General features: G+C 36.1%; 1 long non-coding RNA gene across 1 annotated transcript; it reads right to left on the reverse strand.

Annotated features, from left to right (window-relative positions):
* Positions 1-9,134: 9,134 nt before the first annotated feature.
* On the reverse strand, positions 9,135-11,842 carry LOC306660860. Its single transcript, XR_013763769.1, has 2 exons — positions 10,805-11,842; positions 9,135-10,768 (listed from the first exon to the last, which is right to left on the reverse strand). It is a non-coding gene; the product is annotated as an uncharacterized lncRNA (long non-coding RNA).
* Positions 11,843-12,313: the final 471 nt, after the last annotated feature.

Genomic DNA, 12,313 nt, shown 5'->3' on the forward strand with positions numbered 1-12,313 from the left:
GGAAGAAGAGGAGGTCAAAGTGATGTGATGTGCAAAGCATTTGACCTAGCACTGCTTGCACTGTAGATGGAGGAAGGTGTCTTGAGCCAAGTAATGAGGACTTCCTCTAGAAGCTGGAAAAGTCAAGGAAACACACTGCCCTCTAGATCCTTCAGTTTTTTCTTCAGTTTGCTTTTTCTCTTTCATTCTGTACTAGGGATGGAACCCAGGGCCTTGCTCATGTTAGGCAAGCACTGTAACACTAAGCTATATCTCCAGCCCTTTTAATTTTTGTTTGTATAGAGTCTTGCTAAATTGTTCAAGTTGGTCTTGAACTTGGGATTCTTCTGCCTCAGCCTCCTGTGTCTTTGGGATTATAGGTGTGCACCTTTGTGCCTGACATAGGTTGTTGATTCAACACCTTTTACCTTTTCTGATATATGCGGGGATTTTTGTCATTTTTTTGTTGTTGTTTGTTTGTTTGTGGTACTGGGGTTGAATCCAGGGATTGTTTAACACTGAGCTACATTCTTACTCCCATTTTAAATTTTATTTTGAGTTAGGGTCTCACTAAATTGCCAAGGTTGGCCTCAAGCTTATTATGATCTTCCTGCCTCATTGTCCTAAATTGCTGGGATTACAGGCATGTGCTACCATGCTCTGATTCTAATACAGGTTTTTAAGTGTATAAATTTGCTTCTAAGCACTGCTTTAGCTATATCACATGCATTTTGATATACTGAATATTTATTATTGTGTAGGGAAAAAATTTTTAAATTTCTTGTATTTCTTCATTGGCCCAAAAGTTATTCAGAAGTATATTATTTAATTCACAAATATTTATGGATTTCTTATATTTCTTTGGTTGGTTTTTTTCTAGTTTAGTATCGTGGTTAGAGAATATTCTTTGCTGGTTTTTATCCTTTTACATTTATGAAAATTGATTTATGGTCTAACACCTTGTTTAGCTGGAAGAATGAAGCATGTGTGCTTGAAAAAAATTTGTAGTATGCTAATTTTGTACAGAGTGCTCTATTGACATCAGTTAAGCCAAGTCCAAGGCTTTGATCTACCTGTTGATTTTTCGTCCAATTCTTTTATTTATTTTTGAGAGTGGGTTTATTGACATCTCCAACATTGCTGAATTGTCCACTTCTTCCTTCAGTTTTGTCAATTTTTTGCCATATTTATTTTGACCTCTGTTGTTAGGTATGTGTTTGTTTTATTTTCTGGATAAATTGACCATTTATCATTATAAAATTTCCATTTGTATCTGTAATAATATATATTGTACAAAAGTCTATTTTGTCTGATCTTAGTATAGTCATTCGACTGCTCCTACATACTGTTCACATCCCTAGCCCTCTTTGTTTACTTACTTTGATATGTTCTTACATGTATCATTATTTCATTCCTTTCACGAATGAATAATATTTCATTGTATGACAGCCCATATTTTGTTCATCCACTTGTTCACCTATGGACATTTGTTTCCACCTTTGACTATGATAAATAATACTGCTGTAAGCATTCATTACAAGTTTCTTTCTGGACATATATTTTCATTTCTTTTGGGTACATAACTAAGAATAGAATTGCTGGGTCTTGCTTTGATTATCTCATGTGGTTGACCAGATGTCAGTTGGGTCAGCAGTTTTTCTGAAGTCTCATTTTGACTGGATGTCCAAGATAGTTCACTCATATGGTTGTTGGTTGATGCTGTTGATCAAAGTTCAGCAAGCTGTTGACCCAATCATCTGCATGTGACCTTTCTAGCATGGTGGTCTTTTTACATCGTGGGTAAGTTCCATCAGTGTGTGTGTGTGTGTGTGTGTGTGTGTGTGTGTGTGTGCGTGTGTGTGTGAGTGTGTATTTTAAATATTTTTTAGTTATTGATTGATCTTTATTTATTTTTTATGTGGTGCTGAGGATTGAACCCAGTGTCTCACACATACTAGGCAAGCACTCTACCACTAAGCCACAACCCCAGCCCATACTTATTTTGTGGTCCTGGCAATTATACGCAGAGCTTGTGCATTTTAGTAAGCACTGTACCATTGAACTACATCCCCACTTCTTTTTATTTCATCCTGAAATGAGGTCTCCCTGAGTTGCCCAGACTACCCTTGAACTAACTTGTAATCCTCCTATCTCAACCTCCCCAGTAGTTGGGATTAAAGTTGTGTGCCACTACTTCTGGCTATTTTTATATCTATTGTGATGACTATTTATTTTTATTTATAAAAGTTGTATTTATTTCTTTTTTGATCCAATTTCCTTTCTAATTGTCTTGGTCATTTGTTATATTTCCATTTTGTTGGTCCTTAATCCTTTATATCATCCTTATAGATTATATCTGATATTTTTATTCATGTGTTTGGTAATCTAATCCCACTGTTCATTGTCTTCACAGAGTCTTGCTCATGAAGGTTGTATTGCATGTTTTATAATTTTATTTATTTCTTTTGAGACATGTTTTATGATTTTATTTATTTCTTTTGAGGTGCCATGCTACCTCAAAATTTTAAAGGCTGTAACATAAAAATAATTTTGATCAAAGTTTAATTTATAGGTTTGGATAAATCTGAACTGCTCTCTTCACACAGAGAAATAAATAATTCCTGGGCTTAGGTAATTATCCTGCCTCAGTCTCCTAAGTGTTGGTACTATGCTTGGCTATGTTTTGTACTTTTAGATTGTGCCATCATCTTTAGTGTGGTTTTATCTTTTGAGGATCCTGGGCAGTTTAAGTTGAAGGCTCACTTATTTTGTTTTATTTATTTCTGTTAAATGCCCCTAGGAATATTACTGACAGTGACTATAATTATGTACAGGAGCATTCTATATAGAACTTGTGTGTGTGTGTGTGTGTGTGTGTGTGTGTGTGTGTGTGTGTGTGTATAAAGGGTTTTTGGAATAAGGCTTCAGCTCAAATTTTTACTTATATATTTTTATTTTTTTATGGTGTGGGGGATTGAACCCAGGGGCACTTTGTCCTTGAGCTACATCCCCAGTTCCTTTTAATTTTTTATTTCAAGACGGGTCTTGCTAAGTTGCTGAGGTTGACCTCAAACTTGTGATATACTTGCCTTAGCCTCCTAAATTGCTGGGATTATAGGTGTGTGTCACAGTGCCATGCTACCTCAAAAATTTAAAGGCTATAACATAAAAATAATTTTGATCAAAGTTTTACTTATAGGTTTGGATAAATCTGAACTGCTCTCTTCACACAGAGAAATTTCATTTTAACATTATAAAACTTAATGTTTGATGTTACTCTTATTGCAGTAAGTATATGTGCTGGTACAAAGCAAAGTTATAACATTTTAATAATTTCTGTAATTTGCGGAGTGTTAACCATGGGTTAGATTCTTTAAGTGCTTTCTGTTATTTATCTCTATTATGAACCTAGAAATGTATGTATTATTATTCACTTTCCTAAATGAACACACTGAGGCTTGGAGAAGAATGGATCTAGGACTAAGAGTATTTCTGTTTGTCTTGAAAGCCCAGATTTTAACAGCAAAATGTTAATTCTTCTGTTTGGTATTTATTATTGTTTGATTAATGCTGGGACCTCATGCATGGTAGGTAATTGCACTATCACTGAGTAACAGCCCCAGCCCTACTTGGTATTTTTAAAACATGCTATGCTAAAAAGAGGTATTTCCAGGCCAGCTATGGGTTTTCTTCACAGAACTCTAATTACTTAAGAACCCAGTGTAACCAGGCGTGGTAATGCACGCCTGTTATCCCAGTGGCTCTCCAGGCTGAGGCAGGAGGATGGTGAGTTCAAAGCCAGCCTCTGCAACAGCAAGGCACTAAAATCTCAGACCATGTCTCTAAATAAAATACAAAACAGGGCTGGGGATGTGGCTCAGTGGTTGAGTGTCCCTGAGTTCAAACCCTGGTACCTACCTCCCCCCGAAAAAGAACCCAGTGTGACATAGCTCCTTCCACATTGAACAGTCCTGGTCACTGTGCCAGAAAAAAAAAGAGAACCCTAGAAGGCCTTGCACCCATAATTAAATGCTGTAGTTCAGAAATACATGTCTTTTCTTTTCCCAGCTCTTTGACCAGTACTAGTTAGTGTCCTCACCCATTCACAAGTAAGTCAGGAAACTGAGGATATAGCTCAGTTGGTAGAGTATTTGCCTCACAAGCACAAGGCCCTGGGTTCGATCCCCAGCACCGCAAAAAAAAAAAAAAAAAAAAAAAGTAAGTCAGGAATTGCAATCCAATAAATGCCTGGGAGACAGAGCTATTTAATGAGTTAAATATTTAATGACTGTTAACTAAATATAATTTCAACTGGTGGCTGGTATCTTATAAGTGCCAGAAATCACTTCCAGAGAAAGAACACTCAGAAAAAGAACAGTTTATTATTATTTTTATAAAAACTATTTAGTTTTAGTTGTAGATTGACACAATACCTTTATTTTATTTATTTATTTTTATGTGGTGCTGAGGATCAAATCCAGTGCTACACATGTTCAAGGCAAGTGCTCTACCACTGAGCCACAACCCCAGCCCCAAGAGTCATTATTTTTTAACAGCAAGGAAAATTTCCCTAGAAGTCCCCAATAGACTTGCTTCACTTAGTATTGTCCAGAACTGAATCATATGTCTATTCTTAAGCAATTGCTGGCAAAAGGAAAGATGATGATGATGATAATTAAATGGGGGGATATTGAGGACTAAACCCAGAGGTACTCTACCACTGAGGTATATCCCCAAACCTTTTTAAGATCTTTTATTTAGAGATAGGATCTCATTAAATTGCCCAGGCTGAACTTGTGATCCTCCCACTTCAGCCTCTCAATTAGCTGAGATTACAGGCATTCAACACTGTGCCTGGCTCTGAGGAATGAGATTATTATGGTTAGCTCAGTCCAGGGGATCCACCTTCTAGAGCCAGGGATTGAGTCACTTTCCCTAGAAGCTCATGGCTGTCTGGATTTGTGTAAGTGTTGAAAAAGATACTAAAATGTATTTCTCTGGCACTTTTTAGTGAGCCAATACTTCAATACTGTCCATAACATAAGTTGAAACCAATATGAGAAAGTAGAAAAGGATTGTAGGCAGGAAATCAATGGGATCTTCTACCAAAGGCTAACCCTGAGGGATAAAGTGATCAATAGGAAATATTGTACAGGTACAAGTAATGACTCACACCTAAAATTCCAGATTCCTGGGAAGCTGAGGCAGGAAAACCACAAATTCAAGGCCAGCCTCAGCAACTTAATGAGATCCTATCTCAAAATTAAAAAAAAAATTTTTTTTTTTTTAAAGGCTCAGGATATAGCTCAGTGGTAAGAGTGTACCTGGGTTCAATCCCCAGTACTGAGAGAAAAAAAATGATACAATGGGGGCTGGAGGTCAGTAGATCATGTGTTTTACATGTGCAAGACCCTGGGTTTGATTCCCAACACTGTAAAGTCAAACAAAATAAAAACCAAAAGGGAGGAACTGAGGAATGAAATTGACCAAATCATGCTATGTACATATAAAAATACACCATACTGATTTATACCTTTATGTATATCTATAAAGAACCAATTAAAAAAATGAATAAATAGAAGGAAGACCAGTAGAGTAGGGGAAGGGGACTAGGAGCAGGAGGAGGGGAAGGAAAGAGGAATTAGTGGAGGCTGAAATGGAGCAAGTGATATTACAAGGATAAATAATTATGTCAAAATGAACCCCACTACTATGTATAACTATTATGCACTAATTAAAAATTAAAAATCAACCTGAGGTCTAGTTCTGACATGTAATTTGATTAGATTTATGTAAATATTGTTCAAACCAGATGTTAAACCAAAGCAATCTGGTTTCAAAGTTTTTATTCCTTTTTTCTCTGCAGTACAGGTAATTGAACACAGTGAGGCACAGTCCTTTTTATCTGAGACAGAATCTTGTTAAGTTGGCCAGAACGGTCTAGAACTTGCAATCCTCCTACCCAGCCTCCCAATTAGCTGGGCTGACAGGAGTGTGTCACCCTTTTTGGCTCCAAAATTTGTGTTCTTGAACTGTATTATTTATGTTTCCTCCATAAATAATGCATATTCACATAATGAAGAAGTGCTTATTGCCTTCCTACTTGATAAACACACTGGACCCTGTTTTAGGTTCTGGGGATTCAGCAATGAACAAAACAAGTCTGTGATTTCACTAGTTTACATTTTGGTGGAGAAGATGGTTCAATTAAATAAAAATGATACATATTAGAAAAAAGATAAATGATATAGAGAAAAATAAAATGTTTGATACACAAAATGCCATTTAAGAAAAATCTAGGAAGAAGGTAACTTATTCTAAAGAAATATAGGACTGAGGAGATATTGGCCAAATTATATTGTTATACAAATATGCAACAACAAATCCTGTCATTATGTACAACTATAATGTACCAGCAAAAATTGTGGGTGTGGGGGAAAGAAATACAGAACTGGGTTGTAGCTCAGTGGTATAGCTCTTGCATAGCATGCACATGGCCCTGTGTTTGATTCCCAATTTATAAAAAATAAAAATGAAAAATATACAAAGGTTCTGATGTGGATACCTGCCTGGTGAGTTTTAAGAAACTGTAAGGAGGCTAGGGTAACTAGTATAAACTGATCTAGAAGGTGAATTGTAGGCATGAGATGGAAGAGGTAAAGTCCTTCTTTTGGGACCTTATACATAGATCATTATAAAAACTTTAGCTATCCTGTTAGGTACAGTGATACAAGCCTGCAATGCTTGGGAGGCCGAGGCAGTAGGATCACAAGTTTTAAGGCTAGCCTTAGCAACTTTGTAAGATACTTAACAACTTAGTTAGGGTCTCAAAATAAAAAAGACTGGGATGTAGCTCAATGATAAAGTGACTTGGGTTCAATTACCAGTACAAAAACGAATTAAAAAAACAAAAACAAAAGCTGTCCTATTGGGGAAGACAGAAAGAAAGCTTCTGAGTGGAAGATTACGTCTGGCTTAGTTTTTTTTTTTTTTTTTTCCCAACAGATTCTTTTTTTTTCAAACTTAATTTTTTTAATGTGGTCCTGAGGACTGAACCCAGAGCTTCACACATGCTAGGCAAGTGTGAAGGCCTAGGCACAAACCCAGCTCTGGCTTAGTTTTTGACTTTTTTCTTTTCTTTTCTTTTTAGGTCCTGGGGATTGAAGCCAGGGACACCCTACTACTGTACTACATTTGCAGCCCTTTTTGTTTTATCTTGGGAGAGATCTCAAGGCTGGTCCAAAACTTGTGATTCTTTTACCTCAGTCTCCTGAGCAGGTAGAATTACTGGTGTGTACCAAACCTGACTTTGGTTTAGTTTTATTTATTAATTTTTTGGGTACTGGGGATTGAACCCAGGAGTGCTTAACCACTGAGTCACATCCCAGCCCTTGTTTATTTTTTATTTTGAGACAGGGTCTTTCTAAATTGCTTAGGGCCTTACTAAATTGCTGAGACTGACCTCAAACTTGCAATCTTCCTGCCTCACTAGGATTACACCATGACCAGCTAGCTTAGTCTTAAAAGGATCAGTCTGACTACTCTCTGAAAACAGTTGGGAGGCCACTACAGTCCTGGGCCATGGCAAAGGCAGTGGATGAACTTTATAGATATGAGTATATTTTAATGATAAAGCTGACAGTTTAAGACTTGGATATGCAACATAAGAAAAAGGAGAATAAAGGATGACTCCAAGATTTTCTGGCCTGAGCTAAGGAATGGAGTTAACAATATTAGAGATGGGAAAGATTATGGATATAGCTGGTTCAGATTAGGAATTCAGTTTTAGATGTCTGAGTTTCAGATTCTAAACTTGATATATTAAATTTCTAAGTGGAGATTAGTTGAAAATTATTAAAGAAGGCACTTTGACCTGTGTGCAGTGGTGCATACTTATAATCCCAGGTACTTGGGGGGATGAGTGAAGGAGCATTGCAAGTTCCAGGCCAGCCTGGGCAACTGAGATCCTATCTCAAAATAAAAAATAAAAAAGGCTGGGAATGTAGTTCAGTGGTAAAGGGCCCCTGGGTTCAATTCCTACTGTTAAAATGAATAAATTAAAAAAATAAAAAGGGGTAGTATAATTTGAGATCATTTTTGTGATGTCTCTGGCGTCGTTCTTCTTGCTCAGTATTTCTTTGGTTATTCTGGGTGTTTTATTCTTTCAAATTAGTTTTAGAACTGTTTTTCTAATCCTGTGAAAAATGTCATTGGATTGCATTGAATCTCTATAATATTTTTGATAGTATGGCCATTTTAACAATATTAATTTTGCCTGAGAATGTAGGAGGTCTTTCCATCTTCTAAGTTCTTCTTCAGTTTCTTCCTTTGGTGTTCTGTAGTTTTCTTTGTAGATGTCTTTCACCTCCTTAGGTTTATCCCCCCCCCCCTTTTTTTTTTTTTTTGAGGTTGTTGTAAATGGGTAGCTTCCTTGAATTCTTTCTCAGAATTACTACTGGAGTATAGGAAAGCTATTTGTAAATGTTGATCTTGAATCTTGCTATTTTACTGAATTTGTTTATATGCTCTAAAAGTCTTCTGGTGGAGTTTCTTGGGTCTTCTAGATATAGGATCATGTCATCAGCAAATGGAAATAATTTTATTTCTTTTTCTACTTGTATCCCTTTAATTTCCTTTTCTTGCTTGACTATTCTGGCTAGAGTTTCCAGAACTATGTTAAAAAGGAGTGGTAAGAGTGGGCATCCTTATCTCATTTCTGAATTTGGAGGAAATGCTTTTGGGTTTTCTCCATTCAGTATGAAGTTGGTTTGGATTTGTTATATATAGCCTTTATAATGTTGAGCTAAGTCCCTTCTATCTCTAATTTCTCCAGTGTTTTTAACATGAGTGGGTGCTAGATTTTGTCAAAGGCTTTTTCTGCATCTATCGAGATGATCATGTGATTCTTTTTTCTAATTTTTAAAAATTTTAAGTTTGTTCTAATTAGTTATACATGACAGTAGAATGTATTTGTGCATTTTGATAAATCATACATAAATGGAGTATAATTTGTCATTTTTCTGATTGTACATATGATCATGTGATTCTTGTCCTTAATTCTATTTATACTGCAGAGCTACAGTAACAAAAATGGCACAGTACTGGCATCAACAGACATGAAGACCAATGGAACAGAAGACACGGAGACAAACCCACACGGATAGTCATCTGATATTTGACAAAACTGCCAAATGCACAAGGTGGAGAAAAGAAAGCCTTTTTTAACAAACGATGCTAAGAAAACTAGATATCCAAATGTAAGAAATAAAACAAGATCCCCTTCACCCTGCACAAAAGTCAACTCAAAAGAGAATTACAGACCTAGGAATTAGATCAGAAACTATACAATTGCTAGAAGAAAACAGGATCAATACTCCAATATATTGGTACAGGCACAAACTTAACAGGACACCTCAAACTTAAGAAGTAAAACCAGTAATCAATAAATGGGATACCATAAAATTAGAAAGCTTCTGCACAGCAAAGGAAACAACAGCATCATGAGAGAGCTTAGAGAATGAGAGAACTTTGCGAGCTACTTCGCTGACAGGAGATTAACATTCAGAATATAAAGAACTCAAAAACACGAAAAATAAACTCCCAAATAACCAGTCAAATAATGGGCAAAAGAACTAAATGACTTTTCAAAAGAAGAAATACAAACGGCCAAAAAAAAAATATGAAAAAATGTCCAACATCCTTAGCATTTCATTTCCTCAGGGAAATGCACTCAAAACTACATTGAGGGGCTGGGGTTGTAGTTCAATAGTATAGCGCTTGCCTTGCATGTGTGAGACACTGGTTTCGAATTTCAGCACCACGAAAAATAAAGGTATTGTGTCCATCTACAGCTAAAAAACAAACAAAAAAAACAAAAACAAAAAAACCCCCAAAAAACTACATTGAGATTTCATCTCACTCCAGTTAGAATAGCAATTATCAAGAATACAAATAATAATAAATGCTGGTGGGGATGGTGGGGGGTGAGGTACAATCATACTTGTTGGTGGGACTATAAATTAGCACCACCACTTTGGAAAGCAGTATGGAAATTCCTAAAAAGACTGGGAATGGAACCATGGTATTATCCAGCTATCAACATTCTATAATGATATAGGCCTATCAGTGTTTATAGCAGCACAATAGCCAAGTTACGGAACCAGCCCAGGTACCAAAAGATGAAGAAAATGAGGTACCTATATACACAATGGAGTTTTACTAAGTCATAAAGAGGAATAAGATTATGGTATTTGCTGGTAAATAACAGATAAAACCGGAGACTATCAGACTAATTGAAATAAGCCAAATTCAAAATGAAGGGTTGAATGTTTTCTCTCATATGTGGAAGCTAGAGCAAAATAAGAAAAAAAAAAAAAAAAAAAGTGTGTGTAAATCCCATGAAAACAGAAGGCAGGTCAGTGGAGTAGCAAAAGGGAATAGAAAAGGGAGGAACTATGGAATGAAACTGATTAGATTGTGCAGATATATGAATATATCAGTGAATTAAATACATATAAAATTGAAAAGCCAATAAATAAATGGAAGATCAGTGGAGTAGAAGAAGGGGAATGGGGGCAGGAGGAGGGGAGAAAGGAATTTGTGGGGAATAAAAGAAAATGAATTATATTTCATATATGTATGATTATGTTAAAATGAACCCTACTATTATGGGTAACTATAATGCATGAATAAAAACATTAAAAAATAAAAAAATAAAATAAAAAGGGTTGGGATGTAGCTCAGTGGTAGAATGCTCACCTAGCAAAAGTGCAAACTCTGGGTTCAATTCCTAGCACCATACACACACACACACACACACACACACACACACACACACACACACACAGAACTTGGGCATAGTAACTTTGACTTTTTAATCTTTTTTTGGGGAGGGACAGTGATTAAACACAGGGCCTTTGTAAGAACAGCCACAGTGCTCTACTGCTGAGCAGCACTCCCAGCCCCTAAATTTAAAAAAATTTGTAGCCTCTTCCGAATAATACTTCCACCTCATAAAAATCAGTAAGAAATAGCTGGGCTCAGTGGCTCACACTCTCATCTCAGATACTCGAGAGGCTGAGGCAGGAAGATCACAAGTTCCAGGTCGGCCTGGCAAAACTGTCTCAAAATACAAAATAGGGCTGGGGATATAGCTCACTCAGTTATAAAGTGCCCCTGTGTTCAATCTCCAGTACCAAGCCAGGGTGTGGAGAGGGGGAGTTTGTTTTCACCATAAATGTTTGAGATGATGGATGTTTAACCTGATACCAATATTATATAATGTACACATGAACTGAAACACCATATCACCCCATTAACATGTACAATTTTGTTTTATATATCAGTTAAAAAATAAATTTCACCAGAGGGGAGACCAAAGCAGGAGGATTACAGGTTTCAGGCCAGCCTCAGCTACTTAGCAAGACTGTCTCAAAATAAAAAACAGAAAGGGCTGGGGAAGTCTGTCAGTAGTACTGTGCCCTAGTTCAAAAACAGGTATAATGAAAAAAATTTTTTTGGTACTGGGGATTGAATTCAGGGGCACTCGATCATTGAGCCACATCCCCAGCCCTATTTTGTATTTTATTTAGAGACAGGATCTCCCTGAGTTGCTTAGCACCTCGCTGTTGCTGAGGCGGGCTATGAACACTGGATCTTCCTGCCTCTGCCTCCAGAGCCACTGGGATTACAGAAGTGTGTCACAGCACCTGGCAAAAATAATTTTTTTTTAAAAAAAATAATAAAGAACAGTTCTAAACCAAATTTTTATTCTTATGTAAATAGAGTGGAGTTTAATCTGACATCTAGTTGATAGGCAGTAGGTTTTTTTTCTATTTTTATTTCTAATGAAGTAAAAAATGTTTTGTTGAAGTAGATTAATGACAGAAATATTTTTCATACTATTTATTGTTTATATTCTTTCTAAGTCTCTAGCTCATCTTCTATTGAAAATACATAATATTTTACTAATTAATGGGTGAACAGAAAGTAGAGCACTGCATTTGATCATTCTATCTGGATTGCCTGTTGAGAATGAAGATTCTATGCTGTTGGGATAGTTAACATTTTCACTATCTTTGTAGTTTTCAAAGTAGAAATATTTTTATTGTTTTTAGTAATTTAAAAAGGTAATATGTGGGTGTTCTTACAAAGCATTCAGACAGTATAGAAATATACACAGTAGAAAGGTAAAGACTCCATAATTCCATTCTTATATAACCAACTGCAGAAGGCATGGAAAGATTTAGTCATAGATAGAATGTAATACATAAATGAAATGAAAACTATTTATATGGTCATAAAAAACCCAAGAAGTAAATATGGATTTTAAAGA

This window comes from Sciurus vulgaris (genome assembly GCF_902686455.1).
Source record: "Sciurus vulgaris genome assembly, chromosome: 5".
Lineage (NCBI taxonomy): Eukaryota > Metazoa > Chordata > Mammalia > Rodentia > Sciuridae > Sciurus > Sciurus vulgaris.